Source organism: Macaca thibetana, chromosome 12 (assembly GCF_024542745.1).
Source record: "Macaca thibetana thibetana isolate TM-01 chromosome 12, ASM2454274v1, whole genome shotgun sequence".
Taxonomy (NCBI): Eukaryota; Metazoa; Chordata; class Mammalia; order Primates; family Cercopithecidae; genus Macaca; species Macaca thibetana.
Genome location: NC_065589.1, coordinates 104124590 through 104151678, shown reverse-complemented (window position 1 = coordinate 104151678; position 27089 = coordinate 104124590). Strand labels below are relative to the sequence as shown.

Sequence of the window (27089 nt, the reverse complement as noted above, 5' to 3'; positions counted from 1 at the left end):
AGACCAGTATCCCTGATGAACATCGATGCAAAAATCCTCAATAAAATACTGGCAAACCGAATCCAGCAGCACATCAGAAAGCTTATCCACCATGATCAAGTGGGCTTCATCCCTGGGATGCAAGGCTGGTTCAACATATGCAAATCAATAAATGTAATCCAGTATATAAACAGAACCAAAGACAAAAACCACATGATTATCTCAATAGATGCAGAAAAGGTCTTTGACAAAATTCAACAGCCCTTCATGCTAAAAACTCTCAATAAATTCGGTATTGATGGAACATATCTCAAAATAATAAGAGCTATTTATGAGCAACCCACAGCCAATATCATACTGAATGGGGAAAAACTGAAGCATTCTCTTTGAAAACTGGCACAAGACAAGGATGCCATCTCTCACCACTCCTATTCAACATAGTGTTAAAAGTTCTGGCTACTGCAATCAGGCAGAGAAAGAAATAAAGCATATTCAGTTAGGAAAAGAAGAAGTCATATTGTCCCTGTTTGCCGATGACATGATTGTATATTTAGAAAACCCCATCATCTCAGCCCAAAATCTCCTTAAGCTGATAAGCAACTTCAGCAAAGTCTCAGGATACAAAATTAATGTGCAAAAATCACAAGCATTCTTAAAATAGATAAACCGCTAGCCAGACTAATAAAGAAGAAAAGAGAGTAGAATCAAATAGACTCAATAAAAAATGATAAAGGGAGATCACCACTGATTTCACAGAAATACAAACTACCATCAGAGAACACTATGAATACCTCTATGTAAATAAACTAGAAAATCTAGAAGAAATGGATAAACTCCTATACACATACACCTTCCCAAGACTAAACCAGGAAGAAGTCGAATCCCTGAAGAGACCAATAACAAGTTCTGAAATTGAGTCAGCAATTAATAGCCTACCAACCAAAAAAAGCCCAGGACCAGATGGATTCACAGCTAAATTTTACCAGAGGTACAAAGAGGAGCTGGTACAATTCCTTCTGAAACTATTCCAAACAGTAGAAAAAGAGGGACTTCTCCCTAACTCATTTTGTGAGGCCAGCATCACTCTGGATACCAAAACCTGGCAGAGACACAACAAAAAAGAGAGCTTCAGGCCAATATCCCTGATGAACATCGATGCGAAAATCCTCAATAAAATACTGACAAACTGAATCCAGCAGCACATCAAAAAGCTTATCCATCATGATCAAGTCAGTTTCATCCCTGGGATGCAAGGCTGGTTCAACATACACCAATCAATAAACGTAATCCATCACATAAACAGAACCAATGACAAAAACCACATGATTGTCTCAGTAGATGCAGAAAAAGCTTTCTATAAAATTCAACACTGCTTCATGCTAAAAACACAATAAACTAGGTATCGATGGAACATATCTCAAAATAATTAGAGCTATTTATGACAAACCCATAGCCAATATCATTTTGAATGGGCAAAAGCTGGAAGCATTTGCTTTGAAAACTGGTACAAGACAAGGATGTCTTCTCTCACCACTCGTATTTAACATAGGGTTCTGGCCAGGGCAATCGGGCAAGAGGAAGAAATAAAGGTACTCAAATAGGAAGAAAGGAAGACAAATTGTCTCTGTTTGCAGATGACATGATTGTATATTTAGAAGTCCGATCATCTCAGCCCCAAAATTCCTTAAGCTGGTAAGCAACTTCAGCAGTCTCAGGATACAAAATCAAGGTGCAAAAATCACAAGCATCCCTATACACCAATAATAGACAAAGAGAGCCAAATCATGAGTGAACTCCCATTCACAATTGCTACAAAGTGACTAAAATACCTAGGAATCCAACTTAGAAGGGATGTGAAGGACCTCTTCAAGTAGAACTACAAACCCACTGCTCAAACAAATAAGAGAGGACAAAAACAAATGGAAAAACATTTCATGCTCATGAATAGAAAGAATCAGTATAGTGAAAATAGCCATACTGCTCAAAGTAATTTTTACATTCAATGCAATTCCCATCAAGCTACCATTAACTTTGTCCACAGAATTAGAAAATCTACTTTAAATTTCATAGGGATCCAAAAAAGAGCCCACATAGCCAAGACAATCCTAAGCAAAAAGAACAAAGCTGGGCTGGATGCAATGGTGCATGCCTGTAATCCCAGCATTTTGGGAGGCCGAGGCGGGTGGATCATCTGAAGTCAGCAGTTCATGACCAGCCTGACAAACATGGTGAAACCCCGTCTCTACTAAAATACAAAAAAATTAGCCAGGAGTGGTGGTGCATGCCTGTAATCCAAGCTACTTAGGAGGCTGAGACAGGAGAACCATTTATACCTGGGAGGCGGAGGTTTCAGTGAACTGAGATCGTGTCATTGTACTCCAGCCTGGGCAACAAGAGCAAAACTTGGTCTCAAAAAAAAAAAAAAAAAAAAAAAAAAAGAAAAGAAAAGAACAAAGCTAGAGGCATCACGCTACCTGACTTCAAACTATACTATAAGGCTACAGTAACCAAAAGAGCTTGGTACTAGTACCAAAACAGATATATAGACAACCAGTGAAATGAACAGAGGTCTCAGAAATAACACCACACATCTACAACCATCTGATCTTTGACAAACCTGACAAAAACAAGCAATGGGGAGAGGATTCCCTATTTAATAAATGGTGTTGGGAAAACTGGCTAGCCATAGGCAGAAAACTGAAACTTGACCCCTTTATTATGCCTAATACCAACATTAACTCAAGATGGTTCAAAGATTTAAAAATAAGACCTAAAACCATAAAAACTATAGAAGAAAACCTAGACAATATTATTCAGTATATAGTCATGGGCAAAGACTTCATGACTAAAACACTAAAAGCAATTGCAACACAAGCCAGAATTGACAAATGGGATCTAATTAAAATAAAGAGCTTCTGCACAGCAAAAGAAACCATCATCAGAGTGAACAGGCAACCTATAGAATAGGAGAACATTTTTGCAATCTATCCATCTGACAAAGGGCTAATATCCGAGTATATAAGGAACTTAAGCAAATTTACAAGAATAAAACAAACAACCTCGCCTGTAATCCCAGCACTTTGGGAGGCCGAGACGGGCGGATCACGAGGTGAGGAGATCGAGACCATCCTGACTAACACGGTGAAACCCCATCTCTACTAAAAAATACAAAAAACTAGCCGGGTGTGGTGGCGGGCGCCTGTAGTCCCAGCTACTTGGGAGGCTGAGGCAGGAGAATGGCGTCAACCCGGGAGGCGGAGCTTGCAGTGAGCTGAGATCCGGCCACTGCACTCCAGCCTGAACGGCAGAGCGAGACTCCGTCTCAAAACAAACAAACAAACAAACAAACAAACAAACAACCTCATCAAAAAGTGGGCAAAAAATATGAACAGACACTTTTCAAAAGAAGACATTTATGCGGCCAACAAACATATGAAAAAAAGCTCATCATCACCAGTCACTGGAGAAATGAAAATCAAAACCACAGTGAGATACCATCTCACACCAGTTAGAATGGTGATCATTGGAGAGATACTGGAGAGGATGTGGAGAAATAGGAATGCTTTTACACTGTTGGTGGGAATGTAAATTAGTTCAACCATTGTGGAAGACAGTGTGGCAGTTCCTCAAGGATCTAGAACTAGAAATATCATTTGACCCAGTAATCCCATTACTGGGTATACACTCAAAGGATTATAAATTATTCTGCTGTAAAGACACATACACACGTATCTTTATTGCAGCACTATTCACAATAGCAATACTTGGAACGAATCTAAATGCCTATCAATGTTAGACTGGATAAAGAAAATGTGGCACATATGCACCATGGAATCTATGCAGCTTAAAAAAGGATGAGTTCGTGTTCTTTGCAGGGACATGGATGAAACTGGAAACCATCATTCTGAGCAAACTGACACAGAAATAGAAAACCACACACCACAGGTTCTCACTCAATAAGTGGGAATTGAACAATGAGAACATATGGGCATAGGGAGGGGAATATCATACATTGGGGCCTGTTGTGGGATGGGGAGTTAGGAGAGGGATAGCATTAGGAGAAACACCTAATGGAGATGACAGGTTGATGGATGCAGCAAACCACCATGGCACATGTATACCTATGTAAACCTGCACATTCTGCATATCCCAGAACTTAATGTATAATTTGAAAAAAAAAATACTGTGCTTCTTTTTCTCAAAAGAGCAACTTATATTTCTAAGAATCTTCAATCTCAGGTTGGGGTCTGCAGAGAACCCTGTTTTATATATGTAACACTAATAATATTGTTTTTGGCTACCTCTGATTTCAAAATGACTGGATCCCAACTAGCCATATCATAAACTTTCATATAGTATCAATTATAATTATTAGCAGTAATATTCTGTCTTTGGAATCCTACATATAATAGAAGTGTAAGTTAAAAAATAGTAGAAGAGAAAGCTCCTTGTTTAGACTCTTACAGCATGTGTGTATCAAAAGCACGTACATATAACATTTGAGAGAACTGAAATGTAGATTGAGAGAAAAATGTATGTTAATATACAGTCTAAGCCTGCTTGCAAGTTATATTACTAATAATACTCTTGGAAGAGCAAGAGAATATTATAAATATATCAAATATTAAAATATCAGCTAGAGAAGCTGAGACAAGTATCAACAAAACAAAATATAAACCTATAAAAATAGAAGACATTCAGTTATTGAAAACATGAAGAAAACAGGGAGATGGATCAACTCAAAGTATTGGTAGTCATTTTGAAAGAGAGAAATAGTGATGTAAAAAACCCTGTAAGATGGAAAAAAGTCAGTAAGTCAAAAAACCGAGATACTTTTATATGGGTTGACCTATAATACATGCCATTAAATGACAATAGCAAGGTACAAATAATGCATTCTTTTAAGAGACTAGTTACTGGGGACTGACTCATTTAATACTCAGAACACTCTATAAAGTAGATATTATTATTATTCACATTTTACAAGTGAGGAAGCAGAGGCTGCATTCCTTGAATAGGTCACCTAAATAGTAAGCAATAGCACTAGGATGCTCATTCAGGCAGTCTTTTTCCAGAAGTGATGCTTTTAATGCTGTTTGCTTCATTTTTAAGCAAATACACTTACAGGTATACAGACTATTTCTGAAACTTTCTGCATGAAAACAGTAGCAGAATTTGCTTCTAGGTAGAGAAGGACTAAGAACTAGCAGTCTAAGGTAGGAGATATATTTACATTTCTCCATATAGTCTTCTGTACTTTTGATTTACTACTTTTTTTTATCACATGCACAGAAGTTTTTCAGTAACACTGTAAAACATAATTAAAATGAAAAAGAAGATAAGAAGGGAAACTCTGCATACCAGTGCTGACTCTCTTTTTTACACCTCCCCTTTCCTTTTGTTTCTTCAATTTAGTTTATTGTTCTATGACTTCTCCCTTATGCCTCTGACTGACCTGATCCCTCCTGTGCTGGTATCCAATGGACATATCAGGCCACAATGGAATCATTTGTTAGCACGTGCTGTCCTACATCATCAGCTTCTTGAGAACAGGGGCCTCTTCTCTTTCATATCGGACTTTTAGTGCCTACCTCTGTATCTGGCCAATAGCAGGCACTCTATAAGTTTGTATTGAATGTACCAAAATAAATGTCAAAGATCTGGAAGTTTAAATAAGGTAAACCTGATCTTCAGTCTCTCAGGAGTACTTATGCAATAGTCTTATCTGGTTTGTGATCAGCTGTGCACATAGTTCCTTTGAGTTGACTTACACAACAGAGAACTGGGCCAGGTTTCGGTAAGACACTTACTACCCTATAAAATATTGGGTCAAAATTCATCAACAGATTCTTCCTAAACTGACCTCTAGAGGAAATAGACCTAGGCATGGCCAGTAAGAAGTTTCTTTATATTAATAGTTACGTTTGGGGGTTTAAATTGTCAGAGAAAATATATTATTTCTTTCTTACTGTATATTTCTTTCCAAAAATTATCCTACCCTTTTAGTAAATCCATTTGCATAAGCCTATACATTAAAATAGGATGAGATGGAAAGGATATAATCTAAAACGGGAAAGCAGGGTAGTATTATGTAAGAAATGTTCTCGAAGGTTTTTACTCGCAGGTTAGAAGTTGATAGACTTAGGGATTAAAACGTTTTTACTAAGCTTCAGGAAATAGAACTGAGACAAAGAATGATACTATGAGCTATATATATAGTTTCTATGGGTGGGAAAGATCACACCACCACATTTGTTTAATTAAAAAATATGGTAAGTAGAGTGTTAGACAAGATTTGGGAAAGACAATAGTAAGAATGGGAAAGCCACAGTTACAAAAAACAGAAGTTATCAGTAAAGGAAGAAAGGGAAAAATAATTTTAAAACAAGGATAGCTAATGTACTGAATTATGTAAATACTTAAAAGAGTACATTAAAAGATAACACAAAAGTTAAATAATAAAGGATAAAGAATATAATGGAAACAAAATGTGTGTATATATTGCTTGAGAACAGAAGGATTATACATGCAGATACCATTCTCATTATAAAACCTGTGAAGATCAAATGTTACACTTCAGTATTTTGAAGCATAAGGGCTATAAATATTTATTTTTATTAAAATAACAGCATTGAACATATTGTCATCAAAACTATCTTGATCTATGAAAACATGGTAGAAGTGTAAAGAGGTCATCTCAAGTTGAAAATTACTCATCAAATCTTTCTGTACAAAAACTGGGCGTTGTTTTTAAAGAAAAAGTGCCTTTTAATGAAAATATTTCAAAGTTTAGATGAAAGAATGGTTTATTTATTTAAGATTTTTTTTCTTTGTTGACTTCCAGAGTGTTTTATTTTTCTTTACAAAAGACAGACTATACAGATAAACATTAGAAAAAGATTGGCATCCAGAAAAGTGAAAACAAAAACAAAACAACAACAACAACAAAAATAACACCCTGAAGGAGAATGAATGTTATAAAAAAAACCTTCAGATTGACAGGTCACATTGGCAGAAAAACTCACTCCATATGCAATTGTAGAGTGCCTATGATAAAAGTGATTGAATTCTAGGTGCTAGAGGAATAGCAATAAGGAGAACAAACATCTCTACTCATGGAGTTTACAGTTAGTGAGATGGTGAGAGATGGTGATAAAGACAAAGAAATTCAAGCAGGAAGGAGTTAGGGAGATTCTGGTTGGTTGTGCAATTTGTAATAGGATATTTGGAGCCTATCTCCCTAAGATGACACTTGAACAAAGATGGAAGAAGTGAGGGACCAAATCTTGTGACTATCTGGAGAAAGACCATTCCAGCTGGTGAGAAGATGGAGATCCTGTTTGGAATGTTTGAGGAACTCCAAGGGGCCACAGTGGCTAGTAGAGAGTGAAGGAAGAGGATGAGAGCAGATGAGATTCAAAGACCAACAACTCCAAACTGAGAATAAAGGTTTTATTTCTGGGCATCCTTCCTCCAAATTTTAAGATAGCAGCTCCTCATTTCTCTTTATATGTGTAATGTTAGGGAGAACCATGAGGAGAACTAATCAGAGGGCACTTGTGAATGATATGTATTAGGTGTGTAACCTTTTGTGATGATGACCTCTTTGAGCTGAGCTTGACACAATGCCTTACCTATTCCCATGATGCTGGTGTGCATCATAAAACAAAAAAGTCATACACGTTGACCTCCACTACATTCCCAATGAGAATGAGGGGTCTCTCTACACATAGACAAAAGGATGAGGAATGGTGCCAGTTACTTGTAAAGTCATAGTTCAATGTCCAGGGGTTGAAAGTTTTCCAAAACATTTTTTGCAACTGTATTCTACCTTGTTGGATATCTTCTAAATTTCTGATATTAATTCCATTTTTGATTCAATACTTTGTCTTTACTAGGTACATACAAATCAAGAATAAAAGGGTAATGAAATTAAATCTTTTTAGTTAATTTTTTGTTTGGGTTTTCCAATGACTCCCACATACAAGGCTCAGAATTTGGATACATAGAGAATTAAAATATGTCATTTTGTGTATTGGTTAGTATCTTTTTCTGTCTGTTTTAAATCCTCCACATGTTGAACCATGCCAATATTATCCATGCTAGATTATAAATCCCTTCTAATCAGGACTATGCTTGTCTAAATCTCTCTGTAGCAGCATTTGTTAGTGATCACAGTTATCGAAAAGTTATCTCTATGTATACAGAAAGCCATGCCATTTCATCAACTCAGTAGACCATAGAGCCTTCCACAAATAGCTTTGAACCCCAAGGCCAGTCCAACTATTGGTTAATGCAAATAAGCATAGCAAATGTTTCTGCTCTGCCTCAGTAACCTCAATCCCATTTGAAATAGAGTTATGTATTATGGCATTACTAGGCAGACCCCTTCAAGCAAGGCAGGATCTGCATGCAGTTACAGAATGTTCAAATTGGTTTCTCTTTAAATAGAGGAAGGTTTGGGTTTACTGATCAAATCAATTAGAGCATTTTTCCCTAGTTCACTCTCAGAATGAGAAATTGCCTTTTCAAAGCATTGGAGAAAAACAAGGACCCCAGACAAAAGGTCCAAAGAGTTTAAGTATACACATCTGGGGAATTGACCTGGGGCCTATTTGTATGATGAATATCTACTCATAGCTTGATCTATTTAATTATCTCAAATTTTTAATCACTTTATTGAAGTATAATTTATAAACAGTAAAATGCACAGAATATGAGAACCCCTAGAGGACTTTTGACAAATGTGTACACCCACATTATTGGCACCCTATTCAAGACATACAGTACTTCCATCATCTCAAAATGTCTCTTGCATCCCTCTTTGCAGGAAATTACCATATCCCCTGTTCTGAGACAGTCTGATTACTATTATCATAACTTCACTTTTCCTGTTCTAGATCTTTATAAAAATTAAGCTTCCTTCCTCACAGTTGGCCACCTCCTTGCCTGCCACCACAGCGGAGGAGCCCAGGCCACTGGACAACGCCCTCTGCATGGGCACAGATGGCTCGGAGATGCTGGCTGAGATCCTGGAGCTGCACTAGATCAAGGTGGACACCATCCTGGTGAAGACTATTGAGACCACGATGGCGGGCGAGGAGGAGGACAATGACAATGAAGATAGTGGCAGGGGTGGCCATAGGCAGGCCAGCCACCACCACCACCACCACCACCACCACCCACCCCCACCACCACCACCACCCACCCCCACACCATTTGGCCAGGATCTGCTGTAGCCATTCCTCACGACAACCTCACCCAGGTGCACCACGACCAGGATGTGATCCTGGTGCAGGCATGCCAGGAGGTGGTGGGTGGTAACGAATTGGATGGGGAACCAGATACTCATCCTGGTGCCAGAGCTGGCCAGCGGCGACCACCACCACTACCTCGAGCAGGCCCTGGTCACCATGGTGGAGGCTGGCAAGGGTGGATGTGGCACCATCTTGGGCAACAAGAAGTGAGGACAGAAGTGAGTGCAAATCAGGAACCTGGAGGGTGAGTTCTCTGTCACCATGTGGTACTCAGATGAAAACAAAAAGATATTAACCATAAAATAGTGGTTGAGAAACAGTTCACTGGAGAGAACTCACCTTCTGATTATTCAGAGTATATGACAGGAAAGAAACTTCCTCCTGGAGGAATACCTGGTATTGACCTCTCAGATCCCAAACAACTGCAGAATTCGCCAGAATGAAGCCAAGAAAAATTTAAAAGATGATGCTCCATGAACAATTGCTGGCCTTCGCCAAGGCTGCACAAACATGTTCAAGGATAACTGCCATGAGAAAACTTCTGCACACCCACTGTCATGGAGTCCACTTCTGCACAGAATGTAGAAGAGCTTTTGTTGAGAGCTCAAAGCTAAAACCACACCAACTGGTTCACACTGGAGAGAAGCTGTTTCGGTGCACATTTGAAGACCGTGGGAAATGCTTTTCACTGGACTTCAATTTTCACACACATAAATTCTAAAATGGCTTTAAAAGATGCTTTATCTTGCTCTCTAATCTTGTTTCAAAAACATGGTGTTTTTGTAAAGTGTGTTTTTGTAAAGGAGGACAACTCTTAGATGCAAAAGACAATTCTTTATACAACAGTGCTAAAAATGGGACTTCTTTTTACATTCTTGCAAGTATGAAACTCACTTGTTGCTTATAATTTTTTTAATTTTGTATTTTCCAAGTGTGCATATTGTACACTTTTTGAAGATATGCTTAGTAATGCTATGTGTGATTTTTCTGGAGGTTGATAATTTTGCTTGCAGTAGATTTTCTTTAAAAGAATGGGCAGTTACATGCATGCTTCAAAAATATTTTCCTGTAAAAAAAGATAGGATTTGTTTGCTATCTGAATTTTTGTTATATTCTTTGATGTTAATACATTTTGTATAATTGTATCATATATCTATATGGAGTCATGTAGTATCAAATATTAGATGTGATTTAACAGTGTTCATTTTAGTCACGTTTTTCCCAAAAAATACTGCCAGATGCTGATGTTCAGTGTAATTTCTTTGCCTGTTTAGTTACTGAAAGTGATGCTCAGTTACAGAAGTGGTGTACCTTTAAAACCTGATGTGTACATTCCATGTAACAAAAAGGGCAAAATAAAATAGCCATCCTAAAGAAAGAATATGGCAGAACAAGATCTGTAAGCACAGTCTTATTTTCTTTTATTGTCCAGAACACTTACAATTTTTGAGTCTCCCAGAAATTGGAAGCTAAATAAAGCAACTCCTTTCCTTTATTTTGAACTCAGTTACAATGATTTGTTATTAAAGCGATGCATAGCTATTTTAATACTAAAAATAATTATATAGTATGTACCCTTGTATCAAGTTTTGTTTACTGTACAGAATGCTTTTGAAATACAGCTATACTATTGTATTTATCCATAGGTATTTATTTATTTATTTTACTAGTTTTGTTTTGCCATTCACTACTTGATGGGTATTTGAGTTGTCCCCAGTTTGGGACTGTTATGAATAAAGTTGCTATAAATATTTATATATACATCTTTGTGTGAACATAAGTTTTCATTTCTCCAGAGCAAATTCTTAGGGGTAGTATTACTGGCTCATGTAGAAAGTATATGTTTAACTTTCTAAGAAAATAGTAAACCATTTCCCAAAGTGGTTGTATGTTTTACATTGTCTACAGAAGCATAGGAGAGCTCTAGTTTACTGTTTCTCTGCTCTAGCACTTCGTATTGTCACTCTCAAATTTTAGCTCTTTTAGTATGCATGGAGTTTTCTTTTGGTGTTTGAATTTTCGTATTTCTAGTGACTAATGAGTTTGAGCATCCTTTAACATGTTTATTGCCTATCTGAATATTTTTATGGTGAAGTATTTGTCCAAGTCTTTTGCTCATTTTTAAACTGGTTGTTTATTTTTACTATTGAAGTTTAGCAGATTTAAAAATTATATATTTTCGATACAAGTTGCTTGTTGTACACATGTACTAAGAATGTTTTATTCTAAAAAAATGGTTTGCCTTTTGAGGCACAAAATTTTAAATTTTGATGAAATTTATCAATATGGTTAGTGTTTTCTGTTGAATAAATATTTAAAATTTTTTTAGAGAGAAGATAATTTCCTATATTTTCTTCTAAAAAATTTACATTTTTAGTTTCTACATTTAGGTTTTTGATCCATTTGGGAGGGATATAATTTTCATGTATAGTATAAAATAGGGGGGGTGAAGTTCATTTTTTTCCCATATGAATATACACTTGTTCTAGCACCATTTGTTAAAAATATTTTTTTCCTGAATATTATCTTGGAGCTTTGTTGCAAATCAATTGATCCTATGTATGTGGTTCTAGTTCTAGAGTATCTTCTATTCGGTTGATTTGTTTTTTATTCGTATGCCTATACCACTTTTTAAAACTATTGTAGCTTTAGAATAAGTCTTAGAATAAGCTACTGTATCTCCATCAACTTCTTCCAGATTGTGTTAACTCTGGAAGTTTTTTTGAATTTCTAAACATGAATTCTAATCAGCTAGTCATTTTGTAGAAACATTTCTGTAGGATTTTGTCTGGCATTGTTTCTGAGTTTATATAGCCACCTGGAGACAAATAAATTCTTAATTTGTCTTAATTTGTCTGAGAATTTCAATTCAGCTGTTTAAGTCTTCTTAAATTTCTCTCAATATTCTTGTAATTTTAGCATACAGGTTCTATTATTAAAGATTTCTATCAATATTATAATAATAATAGGATGTTATCAAAAATAGTGTTTAAATTTTGCTCAATTTTAAATGATATTTTTAAAAAGTTTATTTTCCAGTTTTTAAGTAATTAGTATATAGAACTGTAAACAATTTTTGGATTTTTCAGCTTCTGATCTCTTTAATTTTGTTTATTAATTCTGATAATCTATTTGATATATATTTTATGAATATCTATGTAATCAAACTACATGCAAAGAATGAAAGTTTTTGCTTCTTCCTTCCCAGTCTTCATACCTTTTTTTCTTATCTGTTGCTCTGGTATAATGATAAACAGAAGGGGTAAGAGCAGACTTTTTTTTTTTTTTTTTCACCAAGATTTTTATTTACCCACCTTTCTGCTTTCTTTTAACGTTATAAACATTATAGGCCAAATTGTTCTCTTTTTGACCCAGGGTTGTGATAAGGACCATCTGGTTACAAAGTGGTGGCAGATCACTGTCTGCTTTTATGTTTTTTGGCCCTTCTCAACCTCTGGCTGTCACTTCTCTGTTCTTTCTCAGTTGCCCCTTAACAGTCTATTCTAATCCCTGTAAAACAGGGACTAAAAGTACTAACCTCATTGTTATGAGGTTTAAGAGAAGGCCCAGCACTAAGCCAGGCTCTCAGGAAAATTCAAACAACGGATCCTCTTTGCCCTTCAATATAGCTCCTTCTCATCTGTCGTGGGCTGAGGAACCACTGGACCTGTCAACCAAGCACACAGGTGTAAGTCCACAGACCAGGCGAAGGCCTAGATGGCAAAATACATGGGCTTTGTGACTCCACTACTGACTTTGAGACTAAGGAAGGACTGACTTAGTGAGCAGTTCCAAGACCACTGAGCTCATGGTTCCCTGTGGCTGGGACTTCCATCATGACCGGGGCTTGAGTAGGGGCCTCTCAGTTCCCGCTGCCACTCTTGGAACAGTATGAGGGCTGCAGCAGAGGCCAAAAACTGAGTGTCTGGCCCCAGAGAGTCTATGGGGGACACTGACAAAGTTCGTGCCGTTTTCTCGTAGGGAGGAGGGGCGGGGCCTGGGCATGGACAGTGGCTGGAAGGTGAAGCAGCCTGGGTGACAAAAAAAAATTTTATTTAACAGTAGTTAATGTCTTATTATTCCTTTCCCATTTCCTCATTTATTTCCCCCATTTATTGATTTTTTCCCCCACATTCATACAATGCTAAATTAATGCCGAGGATATTATAGGTACTTAGTATTTATAGCTTTGAGAAACAAAAATATTTATAGCTGTGAAAAACAAAATGTTTTATATGTTTTCATATATTTAGCTTTTGTGGTATTTTGCATTCCTTCCTGTAGATTCAATTTTCCATCTGGTGTAATTTCCCTTCATCATGAAGAACCTGCCTAGAATGTTTTAAATGTTGCATGTATGTTGGCAATAGTCTCCCAGTTTTCATGTATTTAGAATTCTGATTTGATAATTTTCTTCTTTTGGTCCTTTAAGATGTTGTTGTATTATCTTCTTGTCTCTCTTGTCTCTGATGGGAAATCAGCACTCACTTTTTAGTCTGTCTTTTCTTTAGCTATTTTTATGAGTTTTTTCTTTATCTTTGTTTAAAGCCATTTTACTTTGATACTCTTAGGGGGTGTGTGTGTGTGTGTGTGTGTGTGTGTTTTCAATTTATCATACTTGGTGTTTACTGGCTTTTTTGAACTTCTGAATTGACATTCACAATCAATTTTAGAATGTTTTTATTCGTTCTATTTCTATATTCTATTTCTACATTTTTTGTTTCTTATTCTTTTTCTATATTCTATTTCTATATTCTTTCATTATTTTATCTATTTTTTCATTATTTCTAAAATGCAATACTATATATTTGACCACTTACTGTTGTTATACTTCAATCATTGTTTTAAATAGTTTTCTGTCTGTGCTTTAGTTTGAGTGATTTTTACTGTCCTGTTTTAAGTTTATTTGTGTCCAATATGCTTATAAACACATTCAGTGAATACTTTATTTCAGGTATCTATTTTTTAGTTTCAGGATTCTATTTTGGTTTTCTTTTATAGTTTGCAAATCTCTCTTAAATTGCTTTGCTCATTATACTTATCATTTTTTATAGATTTCCATACAAGTTTATCAGTCATTTCTATGTTCTTATTTTATAGTTCTGGCATCCGAACTGTGTATCTATTTTTATTAACTGATTTTCCTCTTGATTATTGGCCTAGAACACATTTCATTGTTTCTTTACATATCTTGTAATTTTTTTTATGGAAACCTGGACATTATGTATAAAGAAAACTAAAGACTGAAGTGGACTATGAGGTTGCAGGAGTGGAAGCCCATAAAACTTTGAAACTGAGAGAGAGTCAGCTTACAAAACATGAAGCCGTTCACATTGTACCTGCACATAGAATGTCCATAAAATTTTAAAAGTCACAGTATTGAGGCTTGTCTGACCCTAGCTTAATGATTCCTAAAATTTCAGTTGAATAATGAATTTATCCCTACATTTTCACCTATAGCAGTATCTAATGAAGAAGGAACTTACCTTGAGTGGAGAACGAGTTGACATAAAAGGCTTAACAAATAGTTATCTACAGTCATGCATTGCCCAATGATGGGGATATGTTCTGAGAAATTCATTCAGAACAAATGAACCATTTTGAGTTTGATATCTCAAACTAGTTGCCAATTTTTCCACATAAAAAATAGAAGAACTGTATGCCATTGTGATTGTACTCCTCATGAGACATGAGCCAGAGATTTTTGGATTAGAAAACACTACCATGAATTTATTGTGTTCCATGGCTAGTGTAACCTGAAAAAAGAATGAATATAGACCCTGAAAAAAGGGGGCTAGATCTGACTCTACCACACAGACATTGAGACATTTTGTAGTGATTTGCTTCTTATTTTTGACAATATGATGATCAGAGTGCATAATCATAAACTGCCAAGATGCATGCTTTGTTTGATGGCAGGAAAAGATTGAATTATTTCTCTGGAAGGAAGATCAGGAAAAGAATGAGCTGCTGCAGTTGTAAATGTCATTACTTATGGAGAGTCAGAGAAAAGTGTTCAAAGTGGTAATGAAAGCCAATGTACCAATTAAATAAATATCTTGAGGTGAAGAAGTAAATGGAGACTAAATGACTGGGAAGCATGAGAAGTAGGCCATGTGCACTTAGGAAACATTGAGCAAAGCAGTTCCAGCAGTTGTTTACTCTTGCCTCAGTCTTAAACATTAAAGGATTCAATTGTAAATTCTTTTTAAAACTACTATGGTATAAAATTAATTAATGTAAAAATGTGTGTCTTTACCACGTACAACATATTTTGAATTATGCAAACATTGTGGATTGGCTAAATAGAGCTAATTAACATATGTATTATCTCACATTATGTATCTTTTTTTGTGGTAGAAACCAAAATCTACTCTGTTAGCTATTTTTAAGAATGTTGTTAACTATAATCACCACTTATTCCTCCTATCAAACTGAAATTTTATATTTTTTGACCAATATCTCTCTCACTCACTCCCCATCCCCTACCCAGCCCCAGGTAAACACCACTGTACTCTCTGCTGCTATGAGTTCAACTTTTAAAAAGTCCACATGTAAGTGAGATTATGTGGTATTTGTCTTTTTGTCTCTGGCTTATTGTGGTTAACATAAATATCCTCCAGGTTTATCCATGTTGTTGCAAATGACAGGATTTCCTTCTTTTCTGAAGGCTGAACACTGTTCTATTGTGTACATATACACCACATTCTCTTTATCCATTCTTATGTGGGGAGACACTTAGTTTGATTCCATATCTTGCCTGTTGTAAATAATGCTTCAGTGAACATGGGAATACAGACATTTCTTTGGCAGTTAGATTTAATTATAAATCCTATGAGAGACTGTTTCCTTGGACCACAAAATGTGTCTCATATTATTTTCTGGGGAGGCAACAAAAACTTCTCTGCTCTGCATTTCATAGTTACGGGATATTTACCTGCTGTCGGGGTGACAAGGACAGAGTTGGAGAGGATGTCAGGATGTTACTCCTCTTTGATGCTATATATTAACTTCTCCGTTATTCCCACTGAGGTGAATGCACAAAGATTACAAATAAATTCAAGCCTATTTTTGCTTAAGTTCTCTGGTGATACTTTCAAATTGCAAAGAGGTAGAGGCCATGCAAAACCATGTTCTGTGGTGTGCTGTATCGCTGTGGCTCTCATTTGCACTGTATGAGAGGATAAGGCCTCATTGCTCTGACCTGTTGGAAGACCCTCATTATCATTCCACAGGGGAGCCCTTAGAATCCTCTTCTTTCTTCTTTGTTCCAACCATCTTCCTCTAATATATGACCTCCAGATCATGGGTTACAGAATAAAGTGTCCCTCTATTAGCCTGATACCAAATGACACTGTAATCAATTGTTCTGTCCCAACACCTGGACTTTTTTTTTTCTGTGATATGAGGGATGACGGTGGGAAGGACATTTCATCCTTCCACATGGGCCAGTTTTCCCCTATGGCCTACAGTCTCCTTTAGTACTGCCTTATCATTTACCATATTTCCTCTTGGATCCTTTTCCTGACCAAACTCTTATTGATTGAGTTGTATTTGCTTATTTATTTGGGCCCCCCACAGTGTAGCTATGCATGTTTATCTAGTCATTTCTATGTTATTTATCTATTATATTTAGTATGACCTGAAACAAAATATCTGCTCTTTGAGCTGTTTTTCTATTACCAGTAGGAAAAGCCAGAGCTTATCCTTCCATACCTTCTTGCCTAGTGCCCAAGGCATATATTTACAGGAAATGTACCAAGGTTAAAGGAGTAATTTTTGATTTCTGTAGAAGAGTTTTTGGTACTCATACAAAATGAATCAATGAACTACCTTTAATGAGAATTTACTTAACCCTGAGTTTAATATCTTTTGCACTGTCCTCGGTTCTGTTAAATTGATCTAACTCAGGATTCCCCTTTTTTATGCATATGGTAGCCTTATTGAGAGTAATATTGAATATTGAAAAACCTTGCGCTGGATACCTCAGAAAGTAAATTTTGAATTTCTTTATAACTAAAAAGTACAAAATTTTGTATAGATATCTTGCCTGTATTGTGCAGAGAACCAGGGAAGGGTAACAAAAAGGTCTCAAGTTTATTAACGAAGCTAAACATGTTTGTGATGAAAGTCAACCGTACAGCCAGAACTGATGCTGGAAATAGAACTAGTGTTGAAGTGAGAGATAGAGCTGAAAAGAATATTGTGACTTGTGCTACTACTTTCATAATGTAGTGGAGAGGACCCAGTGAAATAACCAGTATAATTACCTGCTGAGAGAATGGACTATATTATAATTACATCAGAAAGAGAATCATATGCAGATTTTTAGACTCCTTAAATCAGAAAAATTACCACCTCAGTTGGACATTTCCCCAAGGTCTATGAGTCTTTTCATTGCCTAATCAAAATCTCTCTTGCTGAAGTTTAACATAATATACCTAATAGGTGAAATCAGGACGGCAAAGCCAGATTTTCTGGGTCCAAATCCTGGCTCTTTCACTTATTAGCTGGGTGTTCCAGCTCTGCAATTTCTCTGTTTTATTTTTAACAGAATTTTAAGGCTACATTAAATGTTTTATTTTATTTTAATGGCATTTTAAAACAACTTTAAAGGGTGGGTACAAAAAGCAAATTAATAGATACATGTCAATTACTTGTAACACTCCCTGGCATGTATACATGTATTGAGGGCTTTGCCAGTGCTTATATTTTTATTGCACATTTTTTCCAGGTGAAAGAAGTCAACATTTCATTCCCAAGTTCTCATATAATATCACCTTTAAGTAAACACTATCTTTTATCAAAAGGTCAAATCTTAACGAGTCTGAGGAGAATGGCTTCGTAATTCTTGGAGACTGTTTTACCTTCCCTTGGTAGCAATTCCATTAAATGGAACATATGCCACCTCTTTGACAGACAAGAGCTGAAAGAATGAGCTTCCTGAGGAATACAACACAAGGGTTTTGTTAACAGTCAAATAAGAAGCTCTTGAATCAAATAGAATAGAAAGAAAGGGAGAAATTTATGAGAATTTGAAAATATAAAAGAAAGGTGAGACATTTTTGGAAGGGCAGAGCAAAAGACCATGTGTGTGTGTGTGTGTGTGTGTGTGTGTGTGTACATATGTTCAATTATTAGGTTACTAGTCTATAATAATATTTTTCCCTTGAGAATAGTTCCCTAAATATATAATGAATTTCCAGCATGGCCTAATTTTGTGGAGTATAGTCATACACAGACAAAAACTCTGCTTCAGCATTTGTTTTATTTGCTCAAAGTCTTATTCTGTGAAATAGGAATGCAGGATATTGGTGCGGCATTCCTATGTTACAAATCCACCCTGGCCAGTGGGTCATAATTTCCCCTGTTCCATTTGGTCCTTGACTCCCTTGTGTCACAGGAAGGTAATGTTTGAAATGCATCACCTTGATGGTGCACTCCATCACCCTGCAACAAAACTTTTCACTCACGAGATAGCACTTAATTTATATGTTATTTCCTATCAATTTAAACTTTCAAAAAAATCAAATTTTGTTTTGCACGACACAGGTGATACTCATGAACTTATTACCCCTCTCAAAGGCCATTTCTCTTGGCAGCTGCTTTACACTGAATAAAGATGAGGCTCCTTCGCTCCATCAATTGAGACTAACATCAGTGCAGCTGTGTCCTGTTGAGGCTGAAAAAATAAAAATGAGATTAATTTTTCAGTGAGTTACATCCATCTACAGAGAACATAGGGACAATTTAGGCCAGACAACTTTGTTTTAGAACATTTCACACCTCTAAACTATTAACAAAGTTGCTTCCATCTTTAATTTTAATTTTGACTAAACTCAAAGGGTTAGACGTATTTTCTTCTTGTTAGAATTGATGGTCTGTGCTGCACAGGGCAGACAGCTCAGTTGATTTTTACTTAGTAACAATTACATTGGGTCTAAGGCCATGAATCTCACCCTGGTGGTACGTCAGAATCACCCGGGGAATAGGAAAGGTGTAAACAAACTCAGGAAACATTGTCAGTGTGTTTATTTTTTTATAGTCATACTTTGAATGCATGTTTGCTCAATGACATATTCATTTCTCAGAGCCAGATATCTGCAGACACTGGAAATTAAAATACAATCGGACAGATTTCTTGGTTTTAAGAAGCTTACAGTTGATTGACAGGGAAACTAATAAAAAGGCAATTTCAATGCATGGTTCTTCTTAAATTATGTGAGAAATAAGGAGATCTTCTAACTAGTGGCACAAGATACAAATTTGGTGAGGAGGGAGGCTTACTGGAGGAAGTGTCCACTGAACTGAGTACTGCAGAATGAAAAGGCATTAGCAGGATGAAGTAGGGTAAAGAAAATTTCATGAAAGAAGTCACACAGCTGGAGCACGAATAACAGTCTTTTTCATGTACTGAAACAAAACAGTTTGATTTTGCTACAATATCAAATACAAGGAGATGAGTAAAAAGAGATAAGACTGGAGAGGTAGGCAGAATTCAAGTTGCCATGCACATTCCATGCCAGGCTTAGGAGGAGAGATATATTCTGTAAGTGACATAAAGCGTGTAAAAGATTTTGGGTTTTCATTTTAGATGGCTCCTTCATGCTTCTGATAACATCATGGAAAATGAAACAAATGCAAATATATAAAGGAAACTGAATAATACAGATTAACATATATCAGACATGGTAGACCCTGGTGGAAAAAAAGTACTTACCATCAATCAGCAATATAAATTAAGCACACAGCCACAATATAGGGCCTTATAAACCATAGAAGTGGCCAAGATGGTCACTTCATTAAGATTGACACAAAGGGGGAGTCCCTTCTGGCTGAAGAATTTAGAGATTGTATATTAGACTGTTTTCATGCTGCTGGTAAAGACGTACCTGAGACTGGACAATTCACACAAGGAAGAGGTTTAATGGGACTTACAGTTCCATGTGACTGCAGAAGCCTCACAATCAAGGTGGAAGGCAAAGAGGAGCAAGTCACATCTTACATGGATGGCAGTAGGCAAAGAGAGAGCTTGTGTAGGGCAACTCCCATTTTTAAAACCATTAGATTTTGTAAGACCCACTCACTGTCATGAGAACAGCATGGTAAAGACCTGGCCCCATAATCCAATCACTTCTTACTGTGTCCCTCTCACAACATGTGGTATGGAAGCTACAAGATGAGATTTGGGTGGGCACACAGAGTCAAACCATATCATTTCACCACTGGCCCCTCCCAAATCTCATATCTTCACATTTCAAAACCAATCATGCCTCCCCAACAGTTCCCCCAAATCTCAACTCATTTCAGCATTAGCTCAAAAGTCCACAGGCCAAAGTCTCATCCAAGACCCTTCTGCCCATGAGTCTGTAAAATCAAAAGCAAGTTAGTTACTTCCTAGATACAAAGGGAGTACAGGCATTGGGTAAATACAGCCATTCCAAATGGGAGAAATTGGTCAAAACAAAGGGGCTATAGGCCCAAAACTAGTCCGAAATCCAGTGGGACAGTCAAATCTTAAAGCTCAAAAATGATCTCCTTTGACTCCATGTCTCACATCCAAGTCACACTGATACAAGAGGTAGGTTCCCATCATCTTGGGCAGCTTCGCCCCTGTGGCTTTGGAGGGACAGCCTCCCTCCCAGCTGCTTTCATGGGCTGGCATTGAGTGTCTGTGACTTTTCCAGGCACACAGTGCAAGCCATCAGTGGATCTACCATTCTGGGTTTCTGGAGGACGGCGGCCCTCTTCTCACAGTGCCACTAGGCAGTGCCCCAGTAGGGACTCTGTGTGGAGGCTCCCATCCCACATTTCCCTTCTGCACTGTCTTAGCAGAGATCCTCCATGAGGACCTCGCCCCTTCATCAATCTTCTGCCTGGGCATCCATGCTTTTCCATATATCTTCTGAAATCTAGGTTGCTTCCAAACCTCAATTCTTGACTTCTGTGCACTCACAGGCTCAACACCACATCTTACATGGATGGCAACAGGTGAAGAGAGAGTTGTGCAGGGCAATTCCCATTTTTAGAACCATCAAATGTGGCACATATACACCACAGAATACTATGCAGCCATAAAAAAGGATGAGTTCATGTCCTTTGCAGGGAAATGGATGAAGATGGAAACCATCATTCTCAGCAAACGAACACAAGAACAGAAAACCAAACACCACGTGTTCTCACTCATAAGTGGGAGTTAAACAATGAGAACACATGGACACAGGGAGGGGAACATCACACACTAGGACCAGTCCAGGGGTGAGGGGCTAGGGGATGGATAGCATTAGGAATACCTAATGTAGATGACAAATTGAGGGGTGCAGCAAAATACTATGGCACGTGTGTGCCTATGTAACAAACCTGCACATTCTGCACATGTATCCCAGAACTTAAAGTATAATAATAATAATAATAATAAACCATCAGATCTCATGAGACCTATTCATTATCCGAGAACAGCATAAGAAAGACGCACTCCTATAATTTAATTATCTCCCACTGGATCTCTCTCACAACACGTAGGAATTATGGGAGCTACAAGATGATATTTGAGTGAGGACACAGAGCCAAACCGTATCAGATGGGTAGTAGAGTACAGTGGCCCATGCTTGTCTTTGAAGAAGGGGTAAAATTTTGATAAGTAGAATTCTAGAAAGAAGGAAAGAATGACATGAACAGACAACTACAAATGTGAGGTCCTTGTTGATTGACAAAATGGTCAGAACATGGGGATTCTTAAGGGTCTAGGAATGGAGAACATTATGAAGTTAAGCAGGAGCCCAATCATAGCAGGTTTCTTGAATGCCAACCCCACAATCGGAAATTTATAGAAAAATGTGATCCAGGGAAAATTTCTAAGCAAGGGAGAAGCATCTTTAATACTAGGTGCTGTGAAGTTTGACTTAGTATCAGAGTTCCTTAAGGAATTAAAAAAATACAATTAATAATCTGAACTAGTATGGTAGCAAGTAGAAGCAGAAGAAATCTAGGAGCAGTGAGACTATGTGCCTATTTCTGATCTATTGGCCAAAAGCATTTTTATTAAGGCCATTGTGTGATTCTGAACTTCATCTGGAATTGGAAGCAATGACTTTGGTGATATCCCCAGTACCTACAGTCATGAGGACTAAATTTTACACTGGAAGGTGGAGCTAACTATAGCATAGGGAGCATGAAGAAATTCAGTTATTAAGTCAGTGCTCCCCAACTTTCCTATTGTCAAAGCCTCTTAGATAACTTGTTAAACAGATTTATAGACCCCACCAAGGTTACAGAATCAGATGCTCCAAGGGAGCATGTGTGCTGAAGCCCTGTCCTACCATCAGACAAGCTGGTGAACCTAGATCCAGGGAAAATGTGACTTCAAAGCACCAAGGTAATTGATGGGCTATAAAGGCCTGTGCTGATGTCATTTGCATAGCAATTATTATTATTATTATTATTGTTGTTGTTGTTTTTGAGATGGAGTCTCACTCTGTCACCCAGGCTAGAGTGCAGTGACGTGATCTCTGCTCACTGCAAGCTCCGCCTCCTGGGTTCACGCCATTCTCCTGCCTCAACCTCTCGAGTAGCTGGGACTGCAGGTGCCTGCCACCACAGCTGGCTAATTTTTTGGTATTTTTGGTAGAGACGGGGTTTCACTATGTTAGCCAGGATGGTCTTGATCTCCTGACCTCGTGATCCGCCTGCCTTGGCCTCCCAAAGTGCTGGGATTACAGGCATGAGCCACCATGCCCGGCCTGCATAGCAATTTTTAAATATAATGGTCATTAGTTTTCCCAGGTCCTGAGAAGTTAAAGTCATAACCCAAATCTGACTATTTCCCATTCCCTCCTCCACTGTCACCCTATTTTGATCCATCACTATCTCCTTCTAGGGTCACTCTAATAGCATCTTAACTGGTCTCTCTGTTTCCGTGCTTTCTGGGATATAGTCTGTTTCCAATACAGGAGATGAAATAATCTTTTAAAGACAAATCTCAGTTCATGCCATGCCTTGCTCTACACCCTCCAGTGATTTCTGTTTATGCATTTTAAAAATCCAAACTTCTTACCGTGGCCTCCAAAGCCTCACAGGGCTGTCCCCTGCCCATCTGTCTTGTTTCAGCTTCTACCACATTACTTTGCTCATGCTGGCTTGTTTCCTGTTTCCCTTCGCAACCAAAGCTTGTCAATCTCTTTGAGTTTGGCCCTCATTATTCTTACTTCAAGGGACCATCTTTCTCCAGATGTTCACTGGACTTGTTCTACAGTGACATCCAGAAAGGCCCTCCTAACCCCAGTGTAGAAGAGCTTCTATATACCAAAGTCACCTCTTCATACTCCTGTTTAACCCTTATCCTGAATTTATTTCACCTCAAAAGTCCTATCGCTATCTGATCTTTTATTGCATATGCATAAATATGTTTTCCTATGTCTCCTCTACTAAAACGTATATGCCTTAGGATTGTGCATTCTGTCTAACTGTCTAGTTCACCATATTTCCAGTGCTGAGAATGTGTCTAACAGTTACTTTATGCTCAATAAACATGTCTTGGACGGGTGGGTGAATGAATGATGTACTCATAATGCAAGAGGAGTTATTTGGTGTATATGCCTTTCGAATCAGTGCCTTTTTCTGTGCTACCATCTCTATAATTCAGCCTTTAATTGTCTGAACTGCATACTCTTTGTAATCTTTTCTCATATTTTCATGCTTACACACCAGATGATCTGTTTTGTGTATGTATGTGTGTGTGTGTGAGTGAGAGAGATCATTATTTATTTATACAATATTTTGTTACATACATTGGGAGAAATTTCTATTAGGCACAATTAGGCTACAAAGAACATTCCTGTCTTTATTGACCTCTTGATACTTCTCTCTTCTCATACTTGATTTTACCCCGGGTGTTTGAGCATCTTACTCATATGTCTGAGGAGGGAGACCATCTAGTGAATGCCAAGCCTCTGTCCGAGGGCTTTACCTAGGATCGAGTAGTCTCTATTAGAAGCAGTCTCCTCCTGGACTGAGAGTCAGAGACAAGCTCTTAGAGAAAGTTGTTGCTTCTAGCAAAGGTGTACGTAGGTCCAGATTTGGGACATTACTAGTATTTAGAGGGCTTGGACTCCATTAGCCTCAGGAAAGTCTGTCGTCCCGGTAGGCAAAAGCTCCAGTAAAATACACCATTTAGTGTGGTCAAATTTACATTTCCCAATTTGTTTTAAAGATATGAGATTTAGAGCAACATGGCACCAGGCCATTGATTCCGTCTTTATCGTGTCTACCTCATTGGCATTAAGTCAGTCATAATTATCTAATCAGCTCTTTCATGGTCTGTTTATTTGAGACTTCCTAATTTCTAAATTCACTTCACAGAATAAGCTAACCAATGGGCAATTCCAAATAGGGTTTACAAGACAGACTTAGGATCTCTTATAATCACTGCTATCCCTGATCCATTTCACCTGTTGAAATTCAGGAACATAAAATTTGTTATTATTGTGGTTATTTTAAATATCCTGCAAGCTATGTCCTTTCTTTCTCATATTTGATTGCTGTGTCCTCCCTAAAAAGAAATTCACCTGAAATCATAGGTTGTGAACTCAAGATAAGATGGTAAGAATCATTAACTGGGTTACATACAGATGATACAACTGTGCATGCAAACAAAACTCTCATCAATACATGCACGTGCACAGAGATCTATCAGCTGCATTTACACCTTGCCCAAGCAACAAACACATTACATTCTTCCTTTTATCTTTTCAGAGCAAGATAGGTCAGCAATTGCCTCGGAGTCTAAATCAGTACTTCATTAGAAGAAATCGTTCTTCTTCTAGAAACATCGTTACACTGACAGCATGTTGAGAGGAGCCTAAGGGTGGGCTTCTACAGTTTAGCTTCATGTCCAGTGGCCCTGCCTGCCTCACGCTGACCTGCCTTCCAGGACATGCTGAGGAAGTTTCCTGACTAGGAGCTTCAGCCCCCGTGGCTTCTGCCTTATTTTCTAGGCAGGCAAGAACGGTTGCCTGCCTGGTGAGCTTTCTCTTGCGGAGGACCTGCCTGGAGGCAGATCTGTCTAGTTATCTCCTTGCCTTTTGAAGCTACACTGCACACAGCTGCTTTTGCCTCATCTCAGCTCCTACCTGCCTGGAGGAGACTTTGCCTGAGAAGTCCTGACCAGGGGGCCTGAAGAGTTATTTACGTGGGATGTGAATCTCTCCACAGGAACCCAGAGAGTCGATTTGCACACCATGCTTTTCATCACTGAAGGCTATATAGTTTTTTCTTTTGGTTCAGATGTCTAGAGCTAAAACAGAGAAAAATATTTTCCTAGTTGAAGAAACATCCCTTTCCAAATTTGACAAGGGTAAGGCTCTTATGACAGGTAATTGGCATGAAAACTGGTAATACATGGTATTAAAGGGCATGAAAGAAGGAGCGCGACTGCTGTACTTTAAAGTGGCTGTGAAATTTAGTAATGAAATATTTTGGGGGAAAAAGTGGGTAAAATGTATGTGGCTCTTAAAAATGAGCAAGTCTAAATTAATTCTGAGAGATTTCATATTTTGTAAGTTATTAATAATCATTTAATTTTATGAATTTGCCTAAATTTTAATATTCTGGAGGAAAGAGATCTAAGTCCTTGGGGGCAAATCACTGAAATTCCGTGAGGGCTAATTTGCTTCCCAGTAACTGCTGCCTTCTACCTGTAGGGGAAGCGCTTCCTCTGGAGGGGCATGCAGCACCTGGAGCAGTCATGTCAGGCCTGCCTGATTCCCATCTTCTTGCCAGGTAAAATTTGATTGAAGTGGCGGGGCTTAATACCTAGGTGAAGGGTTGATAGATGCAGCAAGCCTCCATGGCACACGTTAACCTATGTAACAAACCTGCACGTCCTGCACATGTATCCCAGAACTTAAAATAAAATAATATTAAATTAATATAAAAAAATCTGGTTAAAGTGAATGCCAAAGCAGCGGGGTCACACTTTGATTGAATTAGGGGTGTGGCTGCCTGCAGTGCCTTGGAGGTGGACCGGAAAGGAATCCTTGAACCTACCTTTGCTGGCTTATGTAGTCTTGATTTCTGGAACTTCCTCTTATTTTCTCCCTGAACCTGTAGGCACTGGCATAGTTCTGGTTTCCTGCGTTCCCAAATTGGGGTCAAAGTGGGAAGAACAAGCAAAGCATCAATAGAAATGCTCTGGGTTCCCCTTTGACCAGAAAAAATCTTCCATCACTGCACCGTCGTATCTGGTGGTGGCTGAGCAGTTCGCAGAGGCTGATGCAGACTGCCACAGTGTGCTTTTGGGGGTGATGGAGGTTAGGAACCAAGACCTTAGAGCTGGATCAGTCTACTGTGGATCCTGACTCTGACACTTAATTGCTGGGTGAACTTGGGCAAGTGAGTTGAATACTCTGAGATGTAGTTTTCTTATAAGAAATGAAGATACTGAACCCCACTTTGTAGGAGTTCTACATGTTCAATGAAATATTTGTTAAGTGTTCAATACAGCATGGCTCATTGTAAAGGCTCAGTTACCAAAAGGGTAGCTTTTGGGGGTAGTTATGTACATGTGCTAAGATAGAAACTTTTGCTGTTGTAGCTATTCCCACCTTAGTATAATCAATGCTCAGTGCATAACAGGTGAAACATCCACTCTGTGTGGCTCATTGACAGCAGGTTTAAAATCCCAGCGTCGTTATCCTCTCCTATTCAATATGCTTGCTCTCACCAGTTGTTATTTTGCAAAGTGCTCTAAAGTAACCTAAAATAAGACAAATAAGGAAAATTAAATAAATCACAATTATACTTCCAAACTAATTTTATTTGCGCTAGATCAGGGTCAGCAAACTTTTTCTGGAAAGA

At 37.8% G+C, this 27089-nt stretch overlaps 1 protein-coding gene and 1 pseudogene across 1 annotated transcript in view; one reads left to right on the top strand and one right to left on the bottom strand.

Moving 5' to 3' along the window:
• HNMT (histamine N-methyltransferase) overlaps positions 1-27089 on the bottom strand; it is a 1236603-nt gene that overhangs the window by 1093491 nt on the left and 116023 nt on the right. The window lies entirely within an intron of this gene.
• On the top strand, positions 9312-10035 carry LOC126932342 (transcriptional repressor protein YY1-like; annotated as a pseudogene).